At 41.0% G+C, this 23,491-nt stretch overlaps 1 protein-coding gene across 1 annotated transcript in view; it reads left to right on the top strand.

Annotated features, from left to right (window-relative positions):
• The window catches only part of CDK20 (cyclin dependent kinase 20), a 164,462-nt gene that overhangs the window by 35,408 nt on the left and 105,563 nt on the right, over window positions 1-23,491 (top strand). The window lies entirely within an intron of this gene.

Below are 23,491 nucleotides of genomic sequence, written 5' to 3'. Positions count from 1 at the left end.
GTCCACCCCTGGGATATGATTGGCAGAGAGATAACAATTGTGAAGAATGCAAGTAACCTCCTTCATAGCTTACAAGCTCCGAGTTCCTCCTTTGTGGTTGATATACGCCACAGAAGTGACGTTATCCGATTGAAATCTGATAAACCGGACTAAACCCAGTTAAGGCCAAGCTGTTAGAGCATTGCGAATTGCTCTCAGTTCTAGGATATTTATAGGGAGGGTAAACTCCTCCTGAGTCCATAGTTCCTGAGCTCTTAGGGACCCCCAAACTGCTCCCCAGCCTAACCTAAATGGTCTTGGGAGATCCACCAAGACAGAGAAATCCTTGTCAGAGAGTCTAAAACTATCTTCTGAGAGAGATCAGAATGGTCTCCGTTCCACTGATTGAGCATACATAACTGTAGAGGTCTCAGATGGAAGCGAGCAAATGGAATAATGTTCATGGATGCTTCCTTGAGATCAATTACTTCCATGCATACTGCCATTGATGGACGAACAGAGGACTGAAGAGAACGACAGGTCTCCAGAAGCTTGATTCTTCTGACTTCCGTCAAAAAAATCTTCATAGATACTTGGCACCAAGGAACTTTTCCCTAGATTCACCTTTCACCCGCGAGAGCAGAGAATAGCTAACAGAGAATCTGTATGTGATCTTGTTAACTGAAAAGATGGCACCTGGACCAAGATGTCATCCAGGTAAGGAGCCACCGCAATCCCTTGAGATCTGGCCACAGCCAAAAGAGCCCCTAGAACCTTCGTAAAGATTTGAGGAGCAGTGACGAGGCCGAAAGGCAGGCTACAAATTGAAAATGATGATACAAAAAAGCGAACCCCAGGAACTTGAAATGTTCCCTGTGGATAGGCACATGAAGATACGCATCGTTTAGGTCTATGGTGGTCATAAACTGACCCTCCTACTAGAGTGAGAATAGAATGAATAGTTTCCATTTTGAAGGACAGGACCTTGAGAAAATTGTTGAGAGACTTGAGGTCTAGAATGGGTCGAAAAGTTCCCTCCTTTTTAGGAACCACAAAAAGATTTGAATAAAAACCCTGACCCTGTTCTGCTAGAGGAACTGGGATAATCACTCCCAGAGAGGCAAATCCCTTACGCAGTTTAAGAAGGCCTCTCTCTTTACCTGCTTTACAGATAATATTGATAATAGGAATTTGTTCCTGGGGGAACAAAACTTGATTCCTATCCTGTATCCCTGGGAGATTACATCCACTGCCCAAGGATCTGGAACGTCGCGAATGAAAGAAGAAAAGCCTGCCCCCTACCTGATCTGGAACTGGATCAGGGGTGCACCTTCATGCTGACTTAGCATCAGCGGAAAGCTTTCTGGATTGCTTACCCTTGTTCCAGGGCTGGCTAGCTCTCCAAGAATTCTTGGCTTGCTCAGATTTAAAAGACAAGAAAGATCTGACGACCTTTGGGTCTATTCTTCTTATCCTGTGGTAAAAAACCTCCCTTTCCACCAGTAACCGTGGAAGAGACAGAATCTTGGATTTGGAAGTCACATCCGAAGACCAGGACTTTAACCAAAGGACTCTGTGGGCGTATCGCAAAACTAGAAATCTTGGCTCCCAGTCTAACAACTTGCATACTGGCATCACAAACAAAAGTATTAGCCAGCTTTAGAGCCTTCATTCTATCCTGGATCTCCTCTGAAATTAGATCAGACAATGAGTCACACCAAATAAGAGGCTGCACCAGCATCTGTTGCAATGCTAGCAACTGGTTGCCAGTGCAAACCCTGATGAAGAAACATCTTTCTTAAATAACCTTCCAGTTTCTTATCCATAGGGTCTCTAAAAGAGGAACTGTCCTCAAGAGGAATAGTAGTTCTCTTGGCTAAGGTAGATATAGCGCCCTCTACTCTAGGAAAAGTGTGTAACAGATCTTGCACTGAATCAGCCACAGAAAACATCTTTTTAACTCCTTAAAGGGACACTGAACCCCATTTTTTTTTCTTTCTTGATTCAGATAGAGCATGCAGTTTTAAGCAACTTTCTAATTTACTCCTATTATCATGTTTTCTTCGTTCTCTTGCTATCTTTACACTAAGTACAACTAGCACTTTCGCTATTTCCAAACCATTTTCTTTTCAAACTTTGCATAAGTTAAATTTTAACACTGATATCTGTCAGTAATCCCTGAACAACCATTTACATGTATATATATATTTTTTTTAGTAGATAACCCAAAGTATTGATATAGGCACATTTTGGTATACTTCATGCCACCATTTCACCGCCAAATGGGATCAAATAAAAAAAAAATGTTCACTTTTTTTTTACTAACTTTTTCACAAACTTTAGGTTTCTCACTGAAATTATTTACAAACAACTTGTGCAATTATGGCACAAATGCCTCTGCGCACCACACTTGTATTATGCCCAGCAGTGACGGGGTTAAAAAGGTAGCTTGTAGGGAGCTTGAAGGGTTATTAATTTTAGCTTTAGTGTAGAGATAAGCCTCCCATCTGTCACATCCCACCCCCTGATCCCTCCCTGACTACTCTCAAACAGCTCTTTTCCCTCCCCCACCTCACTATTGTCACTGCCATCTTTAGTACTGGCAGAATATCTGCCAGTATAAAAATTAAAAGTTTGTGGGGGTTTTTTGTATTATATATTTTCTGCAGTGTAGGATCCCCCCTTACCACCCAACCTCCCTGAGCCCCCCCAAACAGCTTTATAACCCTCCCCCCGCTCACTATTTGCTGCCATTTTGGGTACTGGCAGCTGTCTGCCAGTACCCACCTTTGAATGAATTGGCCCATTTTTTATATAAATAAATATTTTTCTGTAGTGTAGCTGCTCCCACCCTCAATTCTCTACCCCCTCGCAGACCCAGATCCCTTTTTCATTATCATTTTCCCTCTCCCACCACATCTTTTATACTTATACCTATATGTTCATATGAGCAGATTGCGCCCCTGCGCACTCCCACACGCAGATAATATTGATCATTAAAGTATGTATGCTATGTTTTGTCTCAGAGTACTGGTGCCCATAGGAACCTACAAAGTTTAAGATATTACTTCTGTCATTTATCGGTATTATTTTACAATGTATATAAATGTGGATTACAGGTGGCCCTCGTTTTACAACGGTTCAATTTACACCGTTTCAGAATAACAACCTTTTTTTCCAGTCATGTGACTGCTATTGAAAAGCATTGAGAAGCAGTGCATTTATTAAAATAGCCAGTAGGTGGAGCTGTCCGCTTGTGTTGCAGCAAAGCCAAGTAAGCTGAAATTAATCAGTTTAACCAGACCTGAGCTATCAAGCAGATTTCAAAGGAACAAATATAAATCAGTCCAGATTGGAATGCATAGAAAGAACTGTTTGCAGAAAAATGCAAGTAAAGTCTGTGCTGTGTGATTATTTTATTAGGTTTATAATGCTGTTTAGCATTTAAAGTCTTCATTTCAAAGCTTTAAAAATAATGTATTAGATGTTACTTATGACAATTTTGAGAGGGGCCTGGAACCTATCTCCCTCACTTCCCATTGACTTACATTATAAACTGGGTTTCAATTTACAACTGTTTCGATTTACAACCATTCCTTCTGGAACCTAACCCCGGCGTAAACTGAGGGCTACCTGTAGTATTATTCAGTTACTCAGTTAGGGTGATCATAGTAATACTACCTGTAGTAATTGGTGTTCATACCTGCAGCTCCCACCGGATGCCTTTTGCATTGTGTTGAAGGTAGTCACTGTTCTTCATACCAGCACGTATACAGAGCTGTGGTTGTAAAGAACTAGCTGTACTGTGATGTGCTGGCTGTGAAATAAAGATATTAGATAACTAATATTTACATGTCAGTGATTACTGAAGCTAAACAGGATCAGTCTGGCAACTCTAGTAAAGTGAGTGGCAGTTATGAGGGAGGTGGTTTGTGTTGTCAGTTGGTTTTGTGACTTAACTGCTGCATCACATAAGCCACTCCCCTAAGGCTGTCACTTTGACAACCAGGCATCACATTATACCATGACTTTCAGTTTAGCCTTTAACTATGTTATTAGTGTAGCTTTAACATAATATGTTTAATTATGCATAATAAAACAAATTTGTAATATACTCATTATTTTTTTGCCCCCTTTTCATGTAATTTAGCTCTGAAAATTGTACATTGATTTGGAACTGCATCCTGCTGACTTTTCAGAGCTAATTCTGCATCAATTTTTTTTCTAATTGACTTTAATAGATAACAACTGCAAAACAATTAAATTTATACCAACTTAATGACAGTGTTTAGCCTTGTTGTCTGCCGGCTCAAACTTATTTGGCTCCCCCAAATAAAGCAAGTGTTGGGTGAGGTTTTTCTATTGAAAACCCATTGCAGTAAACAGGATTTTATTTTCTTTACACTTGGCTGATACGTTATTCTGTAGGACGGTAACAGAAATGTCTTGTAATTATAAGGTGTTTACTGTCCCTTTAAGTTCTAACAAAACTCCCATTTATAAATCCTACGTTTCCAGTGCCTATATGTGGGCAATAGATTATTAAAATGATATGAACTGCTTTGGTCTGGTAATATCTAACGGAGCTATGGCTGAGCCTCAGGATCATGTCATGTGATTACCTTTTGGGGTACCAGCCATACTAATTAGCATATGTAATTGTGCAGTGTAGCTAAGAAACTACAGGTGCTAGGTCTCTCATTATTTAATAGTAGACTCCCCACATTTAGAAGCCTTTATGTTTGTATCAATTTTACATTAATTATAGTTGATCTTAACCATACAAAAGGGTGGTCCTGTATTTTAGCAGGTTGCCCAGTACAATCTGTACAAAAATAAGGGAAACTTGAAGACCCCTGTCAGCTAAATATAAAAGGCCTTCTAGGCATTTATGCATTAGAAATATAGCTCAAAAAGAAGTTACACTGTGCATTTTCTGTTATATGCGTTACAGGCAACCATGGGGGGGCTGTTCAATCATTGCTGAGTGTTTACTTCTGGCAGCCAAGTGGGTCACATCACTACTACGTACATGTGTTACTGGCAACCAAGGGGATAAAATGACTGCCTAGTTGTGAAAAATATATGTGGTGGGATCAAGGGTGGGGCCTAAGGTTGATTTTTGTGGGGACATTTTGTGAACCCAGCTACGTCCCGTATCCAGTCACCTATAGGTCATCCAGTATTTTTTTGGAGCACAGGTGGCAACCCTATACCTAGGAGCTTTGAGACTGACATCCTTGTGCTGTAAGCCACTCAGTCACAAAACAATAGACTGAAGTGCAGAAAAGTACATCCTCATGTTTAAATATCAACTGCACAATAAAAGTGCTCTCACTGCACAATAAAAAAAAAAAGTATATTCTTGTCCTGTGTGCACATTTACAAGTCATCTGTTTAAAAGAGGTGTCTTAGAGGGAACGGTGCTCATATCCACAATAAACATTTTTATTTATTTTTTTAAATATTTTTTTTATTGGGGTAAAGTTTTGGCGAACAGAGTACTACAGCATTGTACAATTACATTTCAATTTTGCTCGTAACAATGGTACATCATATTAGTTACGTTAGAATTGTTTATGCAATAAACAGTGTCTGCTATTTTCATAGCATAGGGCTGATAGTATAAACAAATGCTGTAAGAGAAAAGAGAGTAAGAACAGTTCAACAGCATGCCAATACAAATTGTAAACCTTCTTATTTTTCCATGAGGCCGCTCTTGGGCCTTATACTATATGTGTTAAATGACAATAACAGAGGGTTACCTTAACTGGATGAGACCACTTATGGATCTCAATGTCTAGACCTCAGGTTTTATTTTTATTTTGCTTGTTGTAAATTCCTCTAATTATATTTAAGGCCACTCTTGGACCAAGCTATTCTTAGATAGATAGGAAGAGGAAACCTAGCATTAAAGGTGGCCACTTTTGGGTCTTCCAATAATTATTTAGTATTGTCAGGGCAATGAGATTTAAATAAATAGATAAAGAAAGCTCTAATTTCAGCTGGTAAATAAAATGAAACACCTCTAGTAATTTGTATTGTGAGATGACATTATATAAGGCTTAATATAGAATCCTATCTCGGCTTTGTAAGTGAGAGGAGAAAAGTGAGCAAATGTGATCTGCTTCATAAAATACAGGAGCTAGGGGATAACAAACTATCGCCTAGAAGATTACAAGTTTTGTCGGTAAAGACCTGCGGGGCTAACAAGCCTTTTTTTTCCAGCGCTCACTTAAGCCAACGCTGGTATTACAAGTTTTCTGAATGGCTGCGTTAGCCTCAGAAAAGTGAGCTTTGAGCAAATTTAGCTCCACTTCTCACTGTAATACCAGTGTTGCTTAAGTCAGCGGTAAGCTGGCTAAAACGTGCTTGTGCACGATTTCCCCATAGGAAACAATGGGGCTGAGCTGGCTGGAAAAAAACCTAACACCTGCAAAAAAGCAGCGTCCAGCTTCTAACGCAGCCCCATTATTTCCTATGGGGAAATAAAAGTTATGTCTGCACCGAACACCTTAACATGAACCCCGAGTCTAAACACCCCTAATCTTACACTTATTAACCCCTAATCCGCTGCCCCCGACATCGCCGACTCCTACATTATATTATTAACCCCTAATCTGCCGCTCCGGACACCGCCGCCACCTACATTATCCCTATGAACCCCTACTCTACTGCCCCTAACATCGCCGAACCCTACATTATATTTATTAACCCCTATTCTGCCGCCCCCAACGTCGCCGCCACCTAACTACACTTATTAACCCCTAATCTGCCGACTGGACATTGCTGCCACCATAATAAATGTATTAACCCCTAAACCACCGCACTCGCGCCTCGCAAACACTATAGTAAATTTTATTAACCCCTAATCTGCCCCCCCCACATCGCCGCCACCTACCTACAATTATTAACCCCTAATCTCCCGCACCCAACGTCGCCGCTACTATAATAAAGTTATTAACCCCTAAACCTAAGTCTAACCCTAACACCCCCCTAAGTTAAATATAATTTAAATAGATCTAAATAAAATTACTATAATTAAATAAATGAATCCTATTTAAAACTAAATACTTACCTATAAAATAAACCCTAATATAGCTACAATATAACTAATAGTTACATTGTAGCTATTTTAGGATTTATATTTATTTTACAGGCAACTTTGTATTTATTTTAACTAGGTACAATAGCTATTAAATAGTTAATAACTATTTAATAGCTACCTAGTTAAAATAATTACAAATTACCTGTAAAATGAATCCTAACCTAAGTTACAAATACACCTAACACTACACTACCAATAAATTAATTAAATAAATTAACTACAATTATCTAAAATAAAATACAATTAAATAAACTAAACTATATTACAAAAAAAACAAACACTAAATTACAAAAAATAAAAAAATATTACAAGAAGTTTAATCTAATTACACCTAATCTAAGCCCCCTGATAAAATAAAAAAGCCCCCCAAAATAATAAAATTCCCTATCCTAAACTAAATTACAAAGTAATCAGCTCTTTTACCTGTAAAAAAAACAAATGCAATACCCCCCCCCAACATTACAACCCACCACCCACACACCCCTACTCTAAAACCCACCCGATCCCCCCTTAAATAAACCTAACACTACCCCATTGAAGATCACCCTACCTTGAGCCGTGTTCACCCATCCGGGCACCGATGGGCCAGAAGAGGACATCCGGACCTGCAGAAGTCTTCATCCGATCGGGGCAGAAGAGGTCCTCCATCCAGCAGAAGTCTTCATCCAAGCGGCATCTTCTATCTTCAATCAATCGGAGCGGAGCGGGTCCATCTTCTATACAGCCGACGCGGAGCCATCCTCTTCTTCCGATGTCCTAACGAAGAATGATGGTTCCTTTAAATGACGTCATCCAAGATGGCGTCCCTCGAATTCCGATTGGCTGATAGGATTCTATCAGCCAATCGGAATTAAGGTAGGAAAATTCCTACTGGTTGATTTAATCAGCCAATCGGATTGAAGTTCAATCCGATTGGCTGATTGGATTAGCCAATAGAATTGACCTCGCATTCTATTGGCTGATCCAATCAGCCAATCGGATTGAACTTCAATCTGATTGGCTGATTACATCAGCCAATCGGAATTTTCCTACCTTAATTCCGATTGGCTGATAGAATCCTATCAGCCAATCGGAATTCGAGGGACGCCATCTTGGATGACGTCATTTAAAGGAACCGTCATACTTCCTTAGGACATCGGAAGAAGAGGATGGCTCCGCGTCGGCTGTATAGAAGATGGACCTGCTCTGCTCCGATTGATTGAAGATAGAAGATGCCGCTTGGATGAAGACTTCTGCTGGATGGAGGACCTCTTCTGCCCCGATCGGATGAAGACTTCTGCTGGTCCGGATGTCCTCTTCTGGCCCATCGGTGCCCGGCTGGGTGAACACGGCTCAAGGTAGGGTGATCTTCAATGGGGTAGTGTTAGGTTTATTTAAGGGGGGATCGGGTGGGTTTTAGAGTAGGGGTGTGTGGGTGGTGGGTTTTAATGTTGGGGGGGTATTGTATTTGTTTTTTTTTACAGGTAAAAGAGCTGATTACTTTGGGGCAATGCCCCGCAAAAAGCCCTTTTAAGGGCTGGTAAAAGAGCTGATTACTTTGTAATTTAGTTTAGGATAGGAAATTTTATTATTTTGGGGGGCTTTTTTATTTTATTAGGGGGCTTAGATTAGGTATAATTAGATTAAACTTCTTGTAATATTTTTTTATTTTTTGTAATTTAGTGTTTGTTTGTTTTTGTAATATAGTTTAGTTTATTTAATTGTATTTTATTTTAGATAATTGTAGTTAATTTATTTAATTAATTTACTGATAGTGTAGTGTTAGGTGTATTTGTAACTTAGGTTAGGATTTATTTTACAGGTAATTTTGTAATTATTTTAACTAGGTAGCTATTAAATAGTTATTAACTATTTAATAGCTATTGTACCTAGTTAAAATAAATACAAAGTTGCCTGTAAAATAAATATAAATCCTAAAATAGCTACAATGTAACTATTAGTTATATTGTAGCTATATTAGTTTTTTTTTTTACAGGTAAGTATTTAGTTTTAAATATGATTAATTTATTTAATTATAGTAATTTTATTTAGATTTATTTAAATTATATTTAACTTAGGGGGGTGTTAGGTTTAGGGGTTAATAACTTTATTATAGTTGCGGCGACGTTGGGTGCGGGAGATTAGGGGTTAATAATTGTAGGTAGGTGGCGGCGACGTTGGGGGGGGGGGGCAGATTAGGGGTTAATAAAATTTCCTATAGTGTTTGCGAGGCGCGAGTGCGGCGGTTTAGGGGTTAATACATTTATTATAGTGGTGGCGATGTCCGGTCGGCAGATTAGGGGTTAATAAGTGTAGGTAGGTGGCGGCGACGTTGGGGGGGGCAGATTAGGGTTAATAACTATAATGTAGGTGTCGGCGATGTTAGGGGCAGCAGATTAGGGGTTCATAGGTATAATGTAGGTGGCGGCGGTGTCCGGTTGGCAGATTAGGGGTTAAATAATTTTATTATAGTGTTTGCGATGTGGGGGGGGCCTCGGTTTAGGGGTTCATAGGTAGTTTATGGGTGTTAGTGTACTTTGTAGCACTGTAGTTAAGAGCTTTATGTTCCGGCTTTAGCCCATGAAACTTTTAACTACTGACTTTTAAATGCGGTAGGAGTCTTGGAGGTAGAGGCTCTACCGCTCACTTTCTCAGAGACTTGTAATACCAGCGTTAGCCAAATCCCATTAAAAATATAGGATACGCAATTGACGTAAGGGGATTTGCGTTATGAAAAATTCGCGGAAGAAAAGTGAGCGGTGAGCCTCTACCTGCCAAACTTGTAATACCAGCGTTAGATAAAAAGCAGCGTTAGGACCCCTTAACGCTGCTTTTTAAAGCTAACGCAGAACTTGTAATCTAGCCGCAAGATATTAGAGCTATGAATAAGTCTAGGGCTTCTCCGCAAAATAGTGGAGAGCTTCTGAGGAGTATACACCAGACAGTCAAAACAGAATTGATTAGATATGAGCATTAGTAAGTTGACATTTATAGTAATACATTTCATCTGGGGAAAAAGCTGCACTGGTAATCTAAAAGCTAATATTTTCACTGTCTGCACGTGGCTGTTGCATAATAAGTCTAAATGTGAGTAAGGATAGTAACTGCAGTTTTACATCTCATTCTGTAAACTATATAAATGGTGGTCCACGCCACCCCGGCCACTGGTAACAGGGACACTATCCTACACAGTAATCATATAGTAGTAAGCGCTAAACAGTGTTCTAGGTTAGCAATTACACCAGGCATGGGTAAACATGTGTACATAATAACACCAAAACAAGGTAAACACGTAAAAAAAAGAAGCCCTTTAAGTTTTAGTTAAAGGTCTCCAACATAAAATATAAATAATGCTAATCTAAGAATGCATAGCTGTAATTTCATCATCGTATACGTACAAGAGGTATCCATAAGAAAACATTTTAAGAATTCTGACTAGGGCATTCAGATATACCTAAGATTTTCCTTTTTGTAGTAATGTCCACCGCATCGGAGTAAAGTATAGGACACCAGTTAAAAAGTCGGGGATCTGTTTACCCAACTCCGGTTTTTCACCATGGGCTTGTTATCCGATCCGAGCATAGAAAAGTATAGCTTACTGTTTGCTAAGCTCGCGCTGACCTCAGAGTGCTGCAAGGATAGATCTGCGTTCACAGCGAATAAAGTACCCTCGCCAACAGACTTCATCTGCTCTGTGTGGAAGTAGGTAGCCGCTGCAGTAAGGTAAGAGGGCTGATCTTGGATTAGTGGCTGCACACTCTCAAGGATATGTCTGGATCCTCTGTCTGCTGAGCCGTTGGTCTTTATCCTGTCAGTGAAGCTGATATTTATCTGCTGCTGCAACACTGCGGTACTTGGTTTTATAGCTCCGGCTTCAAGATATGGGGAAACGTGGAGCTGGATCTCTGCTAGACTAGTCTCAGTCCCTTCACTTATTTTGCCAATCGGGCAGTTAGGACTAAGCTGCTCAGGAGACTTCACTGATTCCACACATTGGATCAACAATCCTTTAGCCGTCTGAAGGGGAATTTCCTTCCATGTTGTCGGGTAATCCCCTGTGTCGGTCGTAGGACTAGTTATGGCAGGAATCAAAGTGTCTAACTTCTGTAGCGAGGCTGGCCATACTTTGTCGGATTCCTGTTGATCCGGGGAAAAGAGTGCTGCAAATTTCTCCTCCAGCTTCTGGGAATGCTCAAGTAGCATTGATTGTAGTTGTATTAGGTAGGTGTCCTCCATTTTCAGTAAATGCTTCTTGCCTGCCATAAATTATCTAAGTATACTTATAGCTGCTTGCCACAATTGGCTGCACGTAATGAGTAGGTTAAGTACGTGTCTTAGGGAATAAAGTGCTCTTTAAAGCAAGGACTGCGCACTCAAGGCACAGCTAGGTATGGGGACAGGTTGAGGCTTCAGTTATAGGGAAAGGCCTCAAATGAATAGTCCGGTGCTGAGGGTTATGGAGCTGCGTCAAAATCCTATACCCTATTTCTCGAATTACGTCACCGTCAGACAAGTCTCTCCACTGTTTTAAGTTGGATTTTACTAGCACTGCTTTGCAGAAATGAAAATTAGTGGAGAAAGCTTAAGGAGCTGACAGTGCGACCAGTAAGATGGCCGCCGCCCGGAAGTCCCCCACAATATACTTTTTAAATTCCCAATTAGTGTCCCAGGCTGCTGCCAGTGAAAACAGCCATGTCAGCTGACAGTTTACGGCCGAGCAATTCAGCGGTGTTGGTAAACGGCCCTAACATTTCACTGCCTGCTCCCTCTGCTCACACTGTTTACTTACATGTCATAATTATGCTGCACTGTTGCTCTATCCTAAACCTCCCGCCACATGCCTAGATATCCTCTATTGAGACAGGTGATGTCAGAAATCACCTAAAGGGACAGAAGGAGCATGAGCAAAGATTTCTCAGACAGGGCAGATTGCAAAACACCCTGGTTGTGTGAGAGAACTTTGCAAAGGCACATTTTTTTTGTTTATTATAAGCTTTTTTATATTATTATTATTACTACCCCTGCTAAAAAAAATAAAAAAAATTAGCAACCTAACTGTGCCATCTACAATGCCCCTACTGTCCCTATGGAGGAGCCTCCACTGATCTCTGGTTCATTTTGTAAAAGACCCCCAATTGGCCCCAAATTTATTATATTATATTTAAATATATTAATCTTTATTAAAAAATAAAAATGGGGGGGGGGCAGAGCCAACAGCCGATGGAAATGGCTACTTAACATCAGAGCTCCGGGACCATACTAAACAGAAGGACCTGATCTGACCACACACTTTGTCCAGAGAGCTTGCAAGGGTGGCTTAATGGATGGAGTATACCCAGAGAGCAAGCAAATATTAAAACCGGTGACCTTACTATTCACTGGCGACTGAAAATTCCGCCGCTCTTAACTTAAACAGGCCGCAACCACTATTCAGTCGCCGGTAGTGAGCCCACATCATGCTAATTGCTGTTAGATCAGCATTTATGGCATGAGCTCTTGGTAGTTACCACAGGACTGACAAGAGGGACAGGAACGCTGCACAAATTCATCTGAGTGAGTTTCTAGCACCTCCGGAACAGTACACAATTAAATACACGCAAAGGGAGAGGGAAGGACTGTCTGAGGGAGAAATTTCTGACACAGGAAAAGTTTCTCAGCAGGCAGAGTCAGATTCCTTAGCGTTTAAATTTAAGCTGGAACACCTCCGCGTCCTGCTTAAGGAGGTTTTAGCTACGCTGGTTGATTGTGACCCCATGGTGGTCCCTGAAAAATTGTGTAAAATGGACAGGTTTTTAGAGGTCCCTGTATACACTGAGGCATTTCCGATCCCAAAGAGGGTGGCGGATATTGTGACTAAGGAGTGGGAGAGACCAGGTGTACCCTTTGTTCCCCCACCTATCTTTAAGAAAATGTTCCCCATAAACGACCCTAGGCGGGACGCGTGGCAGACGGTCCCTAAGGTAGAGGGGGCTGTTTCAACACTGGCTAAGCGTACAACTATACCAATAGAGGACAGTTGTGCTTTCAAAGATCCTATGGATAAAAAATTGGAAGGATTGCTGAAGAAAATTTTTGTTTAGCAAGGTTTTCTGCTTCAACCAATTGCCTGCATTATTCCGGTAACTACTACAGCGGCTTTTTGTTTCGAGGCCCTGGAGGAGTCGCTCCAGAGGGAGACTTCATACGATGAGGTCATGGATAGAATTCATGCTCTAAAGCTGGCTAATTCTTTTATCACTGATGCCGCTCTACAGTTAGCTAAACTAGCGGCGAAAAAACTCAGGTTTTGCCATCATGGCGCGAAGAGCGCTTTGGCTCAAATCATGGTCGGCAGATTGGTCATCCAAAACAAAACTGTTAAATATTCCCTTCAAGGGGAAGACCCTTTTCGGCCCTGAGCTGAAAGAAATTATTTCAGATATCACTGGGGGCAAAGGTCATGCCCTTCCACAAGATAGGCCGTTTAAGGCCAAAAACAAGGCTAATTTTCGCTCCTTTCGCAACCTCTGCTGTCGCAAAACAAGATAACGCTTCACAGCCCAAAGCAACCTGGAAACCCTTGCAGGGCTGGAATAAGGGTAAACAGGCCAAGAAGCCTGCTCCTGCTACCAAGACAGCATGAAGGGGTAGCCCCCGATCCGGGATTGGATCTGGTAGGGGGTAGACTTTCTCTCTTTGCTCAGGCTTGGGCAAGAGACGTTCCGGATCCCTGGGCATTGGAAATAGTTGCTCAGGGGTATCTTCTAGAATTCAAGGATTCTCCCCCAAGGGGAAGGTTCCACATTTCTCGTTTGTCTTCAGACCAAACAAAGAAACAGGCGTTCTTACGCTGTGTAGAAGATCTACTAAACATGGGAGTGATACACCCAGTTCCAATTGCAGAACAAGGACTGGGCTTTTACTCAAACCTGTTCGTAGTTCCCAAAAAGGAAGGAACTTTCAGGCTAATCCTGGATCTAAAGATTCTAAACAAATTCCTCAGAGTTCCGTCTTTCAAGATGGAAACCATTCGGACAATCTTGCCGATGATCCAGGAAGGTCAATATATGACTACCGTGGATCTAAAGGATGCGTACCTACATATTCCTATCCACAAAGATCACCATCAGTTCCTAAGGTTCGCCTTTCTGGACAAACATTACCAGTTCGTGGCCCTTCCTTTCGGGTTGGCCACCGCTCCCAGAATTTTCACAAAGGTGCTAGGGTCCCTTCTAGCGGTTTTAAGACCGCGGGGCATTGCAGTAGCACCTTACCTAGACGACATATTAATACAGGCGTCGTCCTTTCACAGAGCCAAGGCTCATACGGACATCGTTCTGGCCTTTCTAAGGTCTCACGGGTGGAAGGTGAACGTAGAAAAGAGTTCTCTGTCCCCGCTCACAAGGGTTCCCTTCTTGGGAACACTAATAGACTTGGTAGAAATGAAAATCTTTCTGACAGAGGTCAGGAAGTCAAAACTGCTGAATACTTGCCGAGTTCTTCATTCCATTCCTCGGCCTTCCGTGGCTCAGTGCATGGAAGTAATTGATTTAATGGTTGCGGCAATGGACGTAGTCCCTTTCGCCCGAATCCATCTCAGACCACTGCAGCTGTGCATGCTCAAACAGTGGAATGGAGATTACGCAGATTTGTCTCCTCAAATCCAAATGGATCAACAAACCAGAGACTCTCTTCTCTGGTGGTTGTCTCAAGTTCACCTGTCTCAGGGAATGAGTTTCCGCAGACCGGAGTGGATCATTGTCACGACCGATGCCAGTCTGGTAGGCTGGGGTGCGGTCTGGAACTCCCTGAAGGCTCAGGGACTATGGTCTCGGGAAGAATCTCTTCTCCCGATAAACATTTTGGAACTGAGAGCGATATTCAACACGCTCCAGGCGTGGCCTAAACTAGCAGAGGCCAAATTCATCAGGTTTCAGTCGGACAACATCACGACTGTGGCGTACATCAATCATCAGGGAGGAACAAAGAGTTCCCTAGCGATGAAGGAAGTAACCAAGATCATCAAATGGGCGGAGGATCACTCCTGCCATCTATCTGCAATTCACATCCCAGGGGTAGACAACTGGGAGGCGGATTTTCTAAGTCGTCAGACTTTCCATCCGGGGGAGTGGGAACTCCACCCGGAGGTTTTTGCTCAGCTGACCCAGCTTTGGGGCATTCCAGAGTTGGATCTGATGGCGTCCCGTCAGAACACCAAACTTCCCCTTTACGGATCCAGATCCAGGGATCCCAAGGCGGAATTGATAGATGCATTAATAGCGCCTTGGTCATTCAGTCTAGCGTATGTCTTTCCACCGTTTCCTCTTCTCCCTCGGCTAATAGCCAGAATCAAACAGGAGAAGGCTTCGGTAATTCTGATAGCGCCTGCGTGGCCACGCAGGACTTGGTATGCAGACCTAGTGGACATGTCATCGGTCCCACCATGGAAACTGCCATTGAGGCAGGATCTTCTTATCCAAGGTCCTTTCAAGCATCCCAATCTAGTTTCTCTGCAACTGACTGCTTGGAGATTGAACGCTTAATCCTAGCTAAGCGGGGTTTCTCTGATTCAGTTATAGATACTCTGATACAGGCCAGAAAGCCTGTCACCAGGAAAATTTACCATAAAATATGGCGGAAATATCTTTGTTGGTGTGAATCCAAGGGTTACTCGTGGAGTAAGGTTAGGATTCCGAGGATATTGTCTTTTCTCCAAGAGGGTTTGGAGAAAGGTTTGTCAGCTAGTTCCTTAAAAGGACAGATATCTGCTCTGTCTATTCTGTTACACAAGCGTCTGGCAGCTGTCCCAGACATTCAGGCGTTTGTACAGGCCCTAGTTAGAATCAAGCCTGTCTACAGACCTGTGGCTCCTCCATGGAGTCTAAATTTAGTTCTTTCAGTTCTTCAAGGGGTTCCGTTTGAACCTTTGCATTCCATAGATATCAAGTTATTATCTTGGAAAGTTTTGTTTTTAGTAGCTATTTCTTCTGCTCGAAGAGTTTCAGAATTGTCTGTTTTGCAGTGTGATTCACCCTATCTGGTGTTCCATGCAGATAAGGTTGTTTTGCGTACTAAACCTGGTTTCCTTCCAAAGGTGGTTTCTAATAGGAATATTAACCAGGAAATCATTGTTCCTTCTCTGTGCCCTAATCCAGTTTCTAAGACGGAACGACTGTTGCACAATCTTGATGTGGTTCGTGCTTTAAAGTTCTATTTAAAAGCAACTAAAGATTTCAGACAAACATCATCCTTGTTTGTTGTGTATTCTGGTAAGAGGAGAGGTCAGAAAGCGACTGCTACCTCTCTTTCATTTTGGCTGGAAAGCATCATCCGATTGGCTTATGAGACTGCTGGTAAGCAGCCTCCTGAACGAATTACAGCTCATTCCACCAGAGCTGTGGCTTCCACATGGGCTTTCAAGAATGAGGCTTCTGTTGAACAGATTTGTAAGGCAGCGACTTGGTCTTCACTGCATACATTCGCCAAATTTTATAAATTCGATACTTTTGCTTCTGCGGAGGCTATTTTTGGGAGAAAGGTTTTGCAAGCAGTGGTGCCTTCCGTTTAGGTTACCTGACTTGTTCCCTCCCTTCATCCGTGTCCTATTGCTTTGGTATTGGTATCTCACAAGTAAGGATGAATCCGTGGACTGAATACACCAAGTAAGAGAAAACAGAATTTATGCTTACCTGATAAATTTATTTTTCTTACAGGTGTATTCAGTCCACGGCCCGCCCTGATATTTAAGTCAGGTTCAAATTTAATTTACAATAACTACAGTCACCACTGCACCCTATGGTTCTCCTTTTTTTCCTAACCGTCGGTCGAATGACTGGGGGGGCGGAACCTGAGGGGAGCTATATGGACAGCTTTGCTGTGTGCTCTCTTTGCCACTTCCTGTAGGGATTGAGAATATCCCACAAGTAAGGATGAATCCGTGGACTGAATACACCTGTAAGAAAAAGAAATTTATCAGGTAAGCATAAATTCTGTTTTTTTAAAACAGTGGACCCAAGCTAAGAACATTTCTCTACTCCTTCAAAAATAATCATTTTGGAACCAAACTAGGATCATCTGGATTCAGGCTTGAGACCAGCCAGTACATTATTTCAGGTAGCTGGGCATGGGTCATGAATAAGGTTATGGCCTTAAAGGGACATTCCAGCCAAAATTTGAATCCACATAGATGCATTTCAGTTTTGGATAGAAGCATTTTTGTATTATGCATGAATTAGTGAAATTGTTTCTATTAAAAGCTATAGCTGTTTCAAAAGTGTATTTAAGTATGCACCATGCACCAGCGTTTTAAACACATCACTTTTCAGAGAGCCTAAGCTGCTTGTGCCATCTTGTAATGACTCAATTTGTTAATTGCTGACATGATACAAGCCCCACTGCTGTTCTGAGCAGCTGCAGTATTTAAAATGCTGATGCACTAAGAATATCTAGCTATGCTTCACATGCACGTGCAGAGAAAAATGCTAACACTAAACAGTGATAACTTTTACTAGAAGCATTTTTGCCAATATTAGTATATTGCAAATATGTTTCTATTCAAATATGTAATTCATCTATGCGCATTTAAATTTTGTCCGGAATGTCCCTTTAATTTGAAAAAAAGAAATAGCTACCAAAGTAAGAGGTCACCTTGGAACTAGGGTGATTTAGTTATTATAATAAAAAAGGTAACGTCTTTCCAGATGGATTCCAAGAAACAGGCTCTTGTTTTAAAAATATTTCCTATTCTAGTTTAATGTCTAAGAAAAAGCTGTTGCTGTAGCACCTTAGTCTTGATCACAAGAGGGTACCAACCGATTGGCAATTCAGCAAATCAAAGAATATTGGAGTTCAATCAGCTTAAATCCTAAAAATACATTTATTTAAAACATAACATTAGGGTCTCAAATATGCAAACAAATTATAACCTTTCAAGTCTAATGGTCCTTAATCATGTCTCAAATAGTGTCACTGTTGTATTCGAGACCCTATGTTTTAAGTAATTAAAGTTATTTTTTTATTTTCTTTTGATTAGTTTTAATAGGAAAACAAACAGGCCCTGATAATTGAAAGTGCCATAAACTGGCGAGATATTCAAAAGGCATCCGTTGCGATGTCGAGAAAGAAGGCAAAATATTCCATGTTTAAAGGCAGCACCACTGAGAGGTGTCTTACCATACATTTCAGTGGGTGGCGATTCTTTTGTGATACTGGCGATATATTTAAAGCAGCATTGCTCCTACATCGAAGGTGTAATGTAAATGATCCCTTTACACAGTACTGGTATGACAATACAATTTACATGTATCAACAGAAACTCGACCCCTGTCCATACAATACAATAATGAATTAAAGATAGCAAAAATACACCTATAGGAGCTGGGTGATTGTGATATATGTATATACATTGTTTAACCCCTTAACACCTTCAGGACATTCCATGCCATCCTATCAGCCCTGGGCTTTAACGCCATTAGGATGGCATGGAAAGTCCTAGCCGATCTGGCGTCCTGCAGCCTCAGGCTAGCATTGTAGGCATTCCTCCATGATCCAATCCCACCCTTGAAATCACGTGATCACAATTGCACGTTCGCATATTTCATAATATTGCGTTCACGATTGCCCAATATATTTATAATATTGCAATTGCACCGTAGCAGACGTGTTCTATATTAATATATATCTATATACACATCGCCACTCATCAGAACAACGAGGTTCAGCTCACTTTTTTTTAAATTAACCACCAGACCGACAAATTTGCAAGCCTTGGAATCCAAACAGACAATTTCTCATCGGTCCGACAATGTTTTGAATATCGGGGCCGCAGTAAGAACATGCCGTTTTTGAGATACAGTTCATGGCAACTTAAAGGGATAGTAAAGTCCAAATTAAACTTTCATGATTCAGATAGGGCATGTAATTTACTTTTATCATCAAATTTGCTTTGTTCTTTTATTGTTCTTAGTTGATGGTTGTAGCTTTGGTATTGTGTCCCACAAGTAAGGATGAAATCCGTGGACTCGTCGTATCTTGTAGAAGAAAAGGAAATTTATGCTTACCTGATAAATTGATTTCTTCTACGATACAACAAGTCCATGGCCCTCCCTGTTATTTTTCAGACAGATTATATTTTATTTTTTACAACTTCAGTCACCTCTGCACCTTTAGCTTTTCCTTTCTCTTCCTAAACCTTCGGTCGAATGACTGGGGGTGGAGGGAAGGGAGGAGCTATATATACAGCTCTGCTGTGGTGCTCTTTGCCACTTCCTGTTCGCAGGAGGATAATATCCCACAAGTAAGGATGAAATCCGTGGACTCGTCGTATCGTAGAAGAAATCAATTTATCAGGTAAGCATAAATTTCCTTTTTTATTATTCAAGTGGCTGTAACTACAGTATTCTTTCATCCTAATTAAATACCAGCTATGTGGCAAACCTAGATTTAAACTTTGTGTTGTCATGAGTTAAAAGTTCAGGGATTAAGATACAGCTCTGTAACGTGTGTCTGCTAGTTTGCATATGGGGGCCATTATAGCTAAGTAGCCCAGTATACTAAAATACCCTATTGGTTGGTTGTTTCAACATTGCAAGATCTCCCAATATGATTAATATGGAAAATAGAGAAATAAATGATCAGTGCTAGAAGTACATGATAATACATTCTTCGTGGGACATACGTTCTTGAGAGTAGTTTTAAAAATCAATACCTTTTTGAGATAATCCTAGTGAACAAAAGCTGCAAACAATAATATTCTAATAGGTATGTACACAGAAAGTCCCCCTTTACAGCTCCAAACTGAGTACACGGTCAATCCGGATTTGTCAGTAAAGTTAGATGCAAAAATTGACTCACACGGCACTATGTCTCCCTGTGGCTGTGGATAGTACCATGCGGCCAACGGATCGTTCACCACGATAGTATGCTGTGGTCTTCCACTGCAATGCGGGTCCCCGTGCCGACAAATTCCTCAGCGCCACACTGACAAGTGCTCTTGATCGGGTTGAGCATGCATCCGCTGATTGTATCAGCTCCGGCTACATGAGCAGTCGTCAGATCTTGGAGGCGTGTACTATGACACTAGCCAATGATGTGTGCCTGTGGCAGCCTCTGTGAGGTCTATGGGTCCGGGGAACGCAGAGGTTTGAGCTGGAATAATAAGTGGAGCAAAGAGCGAAAAAAGCCAGCAAACCTTCCGGGCGTTTATTCATCAAAGTGAATGTTTTATTAGGAGAAACCAAATAACAAATTAAAAAGAACAATAGTCCCAGCAACCTAGGATAAAGAGAAAAAGGTCCTACGCGTTTCAGCAGTATATCGCCTTAGTCATGGACATAACTGATCATGGGTGCAAGAGCTCCTTAAATACACCTGAGTCCACAGGTGCAGCTAAACCTAGGTAGCAGTCTTAAAGCGACAGACAATATCACTAGTAAAAATATATAGCGGTATAGTACGAGGACATAAGAATAATATTCTAATGATGAAATGTTTCAGCCACAAGATATCCCATAAACATTTCTGATATTTCTTTCCTATAGAGAGTTCAGGATTCATTCCAATTACTAGTGGGATATTCAATCCTGGCCAGCAGGAGGCGGCAAAGAGCACCCCAGCAAAACTGGTAAGTATCACTTCCCTTACCCATAACCCCCAGTCATTCTCTTTGCCTTGATCACGGAAGGATGGCTATGCTGTGTCCATGTCAATCTCTTTAGTAGGAGTAATGGTGGCTTTTAGCAGTTAGATGGCGGCGAGGTGGTCCTTGATTTATTTTTAACACTTATCCTACCCCTTTGATAGAAAACTAGAGTTGGTTACTCTGTTTGTTTTTTCTTTTTCTACAGGTCTCTGACAGATGTTGGTGTATCAGTCACACCTTAGAAGCTGTTCCTGCCCTGTAGCCGGATCCATAAGTAAGTGCTATTGCCTTCTAGGTCTTGGGGGCAGCACTCTAGAGGTTAATCCTCTCTGGATCTTTCTAATGGGACTCACTTTATTTCCTGTGTATAGGAATTTAAGTTTTGGGCAGCATTATTTAACAGGGACTTCTAAGTGAAGTTTTATTTTCTAAAAATATGTAAATAAAAAGGAGGAGTCATAAGGGGTTAATATTTAGCCCTAGATTTTGAGTCTGAGTAAGGCTGGAAGTTTCAGGGGCATTTGTATTTCCCTGATTGTGTGTCTGTTTTATTGACAGAGTGACAATATGTAAGGGATTTGTGTGTGGAGATTCAAATATTTTATTTTAAATGTAGTGCTTGTTTTGCACGCTTTGAAACTTGTGACGTTGCGGTCACGTGTCTATCCGCTCTTCTGCTTTGCTTTTTCATAGCGTTTTGAGGAGCGGAGTGGCGTGCTGCTTGGAGCTGCTGCTGGGGACATTTTTTTATTATCCTGTCGACTAGGATGATGGACGATTTATTTTGAATTTAAAATTCTTTTTAAATGTTTTTTTTTGGTTTCCGACTTTCCGTCTGCCTGCTATGCATATTATGTAGTTAACACATGATTGATTAACTAGTGGGTCACATATCATCTTAAAGGGACACTGAACCCAAATTTTTTCTTTCATGATTCAGATAGAGCATGACATTTTCGGCAACTTTCTAATTTACTCCTATTATCAAATGTTCTTTATTTGAAATGCAAGAATGTAAGTTTAGATGCCGGCCCATTTTTGGTGAACAACCTGGGTTGTCCTTGCTGATTGATGGATAAATTCATCCACCAATAAAAAAGTGCTGTCCAGAGGTCTGAACCAAAAAAAGCTTAGATGCCTTTTTCAAATAAAGATAGCAAGAGAATGAAGAAAAATTGCTAATAAGAGTAAATTAGAAAGTTGCTTAAAATTGCATGCTCTATCTGAATCACGAAAGAGAAAATATTTGGGTTCAGTGTCCCTTTAAGGGATAGAAGTCTTCCTCTTTCAAATCGGATCAATCCAGGTCCTCTTGGAGGTCCGGTCAGCCTTGGAATAAGGGAAAGCAAGCCAAGAAGCCTTCCACTGATTCTAAATCAGCATGAAGGGGCCGCCCCCGATCCTGTATTTGATCAAGTAAGGGGCAGGCTTTCTTTTTTCCGTCAGGTTTGGATACGCAATGTCCCAGATCCTTGGGCCATAGACATAGTATCTTATGGTTACAGAATAGGATTCAAATCTTGTCCTCCTAGGGGCAGATTCCACCTGTCAAGGTTATCTGTGAACCAGATAAAGAGAGAGGCCTTCTTAAATTGCGTAATGGTACCCTATTATCCCTGGGAGTGATTGTTCCAGCTCCTCTAGAGCAGTACTTTCCAAACTGTGTGTCGTGACACATTAGTGTGTCGGCAGTGTGTAGGTGTGTCCCTGCTTCAGCACAAATTTTATTTTGAATTTAAAATTCTTTTTAAATGCTTTTTTTATGGTTCCCGACTTTCCGTCTGCCTGCTGTGCAAATCAGGTAGTTAACACGTGATTGATTAACTAGTGGGTCACAGATCATCTTAAAGGGACACTGAACCCACATTTTTTCTTTTGGGATTCAGATAGAGCATGAATTTTAAGCAACTTTCTAATTTACTCCTATTATCAAATGTTCTTCATTCTCTTGGTATCTTTATTTGAAATGCAAGAATGTAAGTTTAGATGCCTGCCCATTTTTGGTGAACAACCTGGGTTGTCCTTGCTGATTGGTGGATAAATTCATCCACCAATAAAAAAGTGCTGTCCAGAGGTCTGAACCAAAAAAAAAAAGCTTAGATGCCTTCATTTTCAAATAAAGATAGCAAGATAACGAAGAAACATTGCTAATAAGAGTAAATTAGAAAGTTGCTTAAAATTGCATGCTCTGTCTCAATCACGGAAGAAAAAAATTGGGTTCAGTGTCCCTTTAACCTATTGGCGCAGCTTAGCTGGAACTGAAACTATTTCCATTGGCAGCACATTGACTCCTGACTGCATGTGTAGTCTCCTCAATCAGCTTGTGACTGCACGTGTAGTCAGTGAGTGGGACAGCAGTGTGCTTGCAGCACGGGCAGTAATCAGTCGGTCTCGCAGGGCTCTGAGGGCAGCAGCTTAAACGCTAAGCTGAAGTCAGAAGTCAAAGTGTTTTTTTTTTTTTGGCAGCTAGCTCCCAGTAGTGCATTGCTGTTCCTGCTCTTGATATATGGATAGGAAGTGCTTGATGATGAAATGCGAGTGTCTTTATCTAATATTCCACTAAATATTCGGAAACTATTTTTATCCCATCAACCTCATACATCCCATTAAAATAGTAAGTCGCTATTGGTGTTATTAAACTTTTTTTTAATTCTTGCACATACATACTGTTACTTGTAAATAAATTTTCTTATTATATAATTTATATATGTGTCCGTATCTCTTTAAACAAGTTAGTTTAACCTCCTGTTTGCTAGTACAACTGAATTACTGTGTTGCAAAATGATGTAGGTCTAAAAAGTGTGTCA

The sequence above is a fragment of the Bombina bombina genome, chromosome 12, assembly GCF_027579735.1.
Source record: "Bombina bombina isolate aBomBom1 chromosome 12, aBomBom1.pri, whole genome shotgun sequence".
NCBI classification, from domain to species: domain Eukaryota; kingdom Metazoa; phylum Chordata; class Amphibia; order Anura; family Bombinatoridae; genus Bombina; species Bombina bombina.
This window is presented reverse-complemented; position numbering and strand designations above follow the sequence as displayed.